Consider the following 4,744-nt stretch of genomic DNA (forward strand, 5'->3'; position numbering starts at 1 on the left):
GAGGAAATCTAACTCTTCATTAGTTTTCTCTGCTCCAAATATCCTCAGGTTATTTTAACCCCAACCCATCTGGCTATTGTTATGGAATATGTTTCTGGTGGAGAGCTTTTTGAACCATGTTAAAGAAAGAACAGCCTCGAGCGACTTCTTAGAAGCTCTGATCCATATGTTTGCAGCCTTGTAATAGGAAGCATCAAACATCTTATTCTGTTTAATGATCTGAATGCTGATTCCCTCTTATTGTTGTGATACTTTTATGCGACTGATAGAGCAAATCAGCACATAAAGATAAACAAATTTGCGGTGTTGAAGGTGCCACATTTCTCGGTTTAGTGCCTCATGTTCCATGAGTTGTTACTTGGGAGCACAGTACCTGAAGAGATGGATGTTGTCTACAAGTGGTTTACAGAGGCTATAGCTTGATGGGCCTCACACTTAAATAGGAGACATGGATAATAGCAGATAACTTATTCTTTGCAATGAATGGTTTTGTTATATTGTTCTTGGAGTAATTGCAGTTGAGTGTGTACCTCTTATCGGTGGATTCTTCTTTTTAATTTTGTTGGTTTGGCCGTGTTTAATCGATACATGAGTTTGTGTAAATCTTTAGAATTGTATAACGACATTATAAGTATAATCTCATCATTCTCATTTTAAATGGAAAGTATTTTGACATTCTAATAGTGGTTCTATCAGTACATCTTGAGCTGCAATGTTGTAGTTGAGTGTTTGCACTCTGGATCGATTGAAAATGAGTTCTTCGGATACAACTTCCAAGGGATTGAATGACTCTTTGATGGTTTCACTGCTTTTTGTTGCTCAAAATCCCAATAAGCTTGGCATTAGATACAGCTCTAAGGCAGAAACGACATGGGGTGGTCGATCAAAGTTCCAACATTTTTTCAACCAGCTCATAGATGTCACCAAATTAGTTAGTGAACATACCCTTACAAGTTCATCAAGCCGTGGCAACTTGGAGGTCAGAGTATTTGGGGTGCTAAGTACCAAAATTGGGTGAAAAAGTATCGAAAAGGGCTGATTACCCACCTTGATGCGTTGAGTACCGAAATTGATCCTTTAAGTACTGAAAATGGGCCCTGAAGTATCGAAAATGGTGGGTGAAGTACCGGAAATGGAGTGCTAAGTACCAAAATTGGGTGGAAAAGTATCGAAAAGGGCTGATTACCCACCTTGATGCGTTGAGTACCGAAATTGATCATTTAAGTACCGAAAATGGGCCTTGAAGTACCGAAAATGGTGGGTGAAGTACCGGAAATGGGGTGCTAAGTACCAAAATTGGGTGGAAAAGTACCGAAAAGGGCTGATTACCCACCTTGATGGGTTGAGTACCGAAATTGATCCTTTAAGTACCGAAAATGGGCCCTGAAGTACCGAAAATGGTGGGTGAAGTACCGGAAATGGGGTGCTAAATACCAAAATTGGTCCTTTAAGTACCGAAAAGGGTTGATTACCCACCTTGATGCGTTGAGTACCGAAATTGGTCCTTTAAGTAACGAAAATGGGCCCTGAAGTACCGAAAATGGTGGGTGAAGTACCGAAAATGGGGTGCTAAGTACCAAAATTGGGTGTACCAAAAGTATCAAAAAGGGCTGATTACCCACCTTGATGCGTTGAGTACCGAAATTGGTCCTTTAAGTACCAAAAATAGACCCTGAAGTACCGAAAATGATGGGTGAAGTACCGGAAATGGGGTACTAAGTACCAAAATTGGATGAAAAAGTACCAAAAAGGGCTGATTACCCATCTTGATGCGTTGAGTACCGAAATTGATCCTTTAAGTACCGAAAATGGGCTCTGAAATACCGAAAATGATGGGTGAAGTACTGGAAATGGAGTACTAAGTACCCCATTTTAGCTGAGTACCGAAAAGGGCTGATTACCCACCTTGATGCGTTGAGTACCAAAATTGGTCCTTTAAGTACCGAAAATATGCCCTGAAGTACCGAAAATGGTGGGTGAAGTACCGGAAATGAGGTGCTAAGTACCAAAATTGGGTGGAAAAGTACCGAAAAGGGCTGATTACCCACCTTGATGGGTTGAGTACCGAAATTGGTCCTTTAAATGGGCCCTGAAGTACCGAAAATGGTGGGTAAAGTACCGAAAATGGGGTGCTAAGTACCAAAATTGGGTGGAAAAGTACCAAAAAGGACTGATTACTAACCTTGATAAAAGTGAACAAAGGGAGTATTTAGTAGATACGAGACAGCTGACGATAGATGCTTTGCTAGTAGTTTTTCGAACTAGTCATCAAAAAGGGGAAAATATTATTACTATTTGGATACAAAGGAAAACTCTCTCCCCTTCAATTGAACCAGTGTTGGCATGGGGAACCCAATGGCTCCCTCATTTGTATGTCAGGTTTTGTAACAGCAGCAGTTACCACGAAGAACAGATATCATCAATCCATGCGGCAAAAAAGTCAATGTATATGGTAGAAATGCTCTAGAATGCAAGGAAAGAAGAGTGACCACAAGGGATCTGAAATGAGTTCGACAGAGCAAAATCATTGTCTTTTTAATTTCAGAAACAAGAACAAAAAAGTTAAGAATGTGCCACTTAATAAATGGCACAAACTCTTAATTTACACCAGCTAATGAAGGAGAAGTGACAAATCAGATTAGCATCTCCGTTTATACAACCACAATTGTTACAGAAAGTACTTCTCTTACTATCACATCCTTTTTCTTTTGATTAGTTGTGCACTCTATGCTTTTAGCATCAGCTCCATTTCAGCATCAGCTCGAAAGGACAATATAGAAGCTCTAGGTGAACCTGATGCAACAAAGCAAAGAATACAAAACATGTGAGTATAACAAAGCACACAATCAGCCAACATGTTAACTTCGGTAAAACAAATACGTACACATGCACATGCACCTAGATTTTAAGATCACTATGAACAAATATAACATGTACATGCATATACATACAAAGACTTCAAGAACATTTATACCCTTCCAACTCAAAAAGGCACAATTATATCTGGTTACTTGAACCATATATCAGCACATATTAAGACTTTGGAATAAGTAACAAAAAATTGTTATTTCTTTTCGGCATTCTATGAAGGGATCTAATAATTATGTAGACTACAATTTGATAATCAAAATTTCCTTTATCATGCTTTATTTCCTTCGGCTGATTGCATAATGCCAAAATGGTTAATAAAAGAATTAGCAAGAAAGAGTCAGGAAAAGATAGTAGTTTATAGCTCAAGGAAGAAATGCATACAGACTTTTTGGATGTTTACTGTTAAATGTCTCAAGGAAGTTGAATAAACTCCCTCAAAGAAAGTTCGAGGATATAGCAAGACAATACAATACCATAAGAAGTCATGAGAAGAAGCACAGGTATTTAGAATTAGTATCTGATAGTATGGAGAGAAGTTATGTAGAGCCTAAAATGAAAACCCTAGAAAAATAACAGAAAGAATTTATCTGCAAGTTCAGAAAATGCCAAACCTTTACATCTCTACCCAACCCATTGGAGTTCAATAGGAGAAAGGACTTCAAAATTTTCAGGCGAGGTATCTGCGGCATAAGAATAACTACTGTGTATTGTTTTTTGCATGGAAAAGGCAAGATTTTTTGTAGTGCCAATTTCGTGGTTGATGGTGTCAGAGTTTTCCTAACTTCAGTGCGCCCTTCATCTTGAATCTGCATAACCAATGGGTTGAGACAGCTTATAGCAAGGGACTGAGATGGGCCAAGATCACAATGGAGAAAAATAACAAGTATTATAAATGGATGATAATTGACAACTAATGAATTAATTATTGTAATGGATGGTAGAATCAGTATACATTGCTTACCTCGAATGAGTCACATACATCTCCCAACTATGCCCTTGACTGATAACTACGGAGTATTCTGTCTAACCAATAATAATTTTCCTGCAACAATTCCATAGTATTGGTTGATACCCATGATGCTAAATAATATTGGTTGAAATGATAGTGTAAACCAACCTGCAAACCATTTTCATGTGCTCGTTGTTCAATTTCTAGAACAGTTGATACGTCCTGTTCAGATGGACCCTGATTCTGTAGATATAATATCTCCTCCAGTGCTAGATCAACCTGAATCCACGAGTTAAATAAGTTCAAGAAAAAGCACTTGCAGTACCTCCCTCTACAACATATTCAAAAGATAATGAAACACCTACAAGCTTGGATGAGATGTCTGGATCGCATGAGAAATATACACTGATATCACCTCGGACAACTCCAGTTCTTGAAGGTTTATTACCACCCAAAAAGACTGTAACATTCACAGAGTATATCTGAAGCATCAAAAGGGTAAGTAAGCCCAACATCTTCACAAAAAGAAAAATGCCAAACCAGCTAAAATGTCGAACGCAGCAAGCCGGAGCGACGGGCGAGAGGAGGGGGCTGCTCGCAGAGGGACGGGTGAGCAGTGATCTCGGAGTCTAGGAAAGGGCGATGCAGTGAAGGAAATCTGAGAAGATCCGACAGATGCAGTGATCTCGGAGTCTAGGAAAGGGCGGATCTTGCCCACCACGCGGACACCTCGTCGCAAATGATTACGAGGCTTCGAAGACGGTGAAATCATGCTACTTCCTGCAACCAGAGGAGAATCCATGAAGGGCAGTGCAGAGAAGAGAAAGGAAGGAGCGAATTCAAGCTGAAGGATGCGGGGCGGCGGCAGCGACGGATCGGGCGAAGGTCGGGCGGCGGCACAGATCGGGCGAAGGCACAGATCGG

The 4,744-nt window shown here is 39.9% G+C and overlaps 1 long non-coding RNA gene across 1 annotated transcript; it reads right to left on the reverse strand.

The window, feature by feature from the left end:
* Positions 1-2,703: 2,703 nt before the first annotated feature.
* Positions 2,704-4,207, reverse strand: LOC141816871 (uncharacterized). The gene is made up of 5 exons (XR_012600752.1): positions 4,186-4,207; positions 3,989-4,099; positions 3,833-3,913; positions 3,483-3,677; positions 2,704-2,793 (listed from the first exon to the last, which is right to left on the reverse strand). It is a non-coding gene; the product is annotated as an uncharacterized LOC141816871 (long non-coding RNA).
* Positions 4,208-4,744: the final 537 nt, after the last annotated feature.

The sequence above is a fragment of the Curcuma longa genome, unplaced genomic scaffold (genome assembly GCF_044706935.1).
Source record: "Curcuma longa cultivar G26 ecotype Majalengka, Jawa Barat unplaced genomic scaffold, ITB_CL_G26_1.1 contig_18504, whole genome shotgun sequence".
In the NCBI taxonomy this organism is placed as follows: Eukaryota; Viridiplantae; Streptophyta; class Magnoliopsida; order Zingiberales; family Zingiberaceae; genus Curcuma; species Curcuma longa.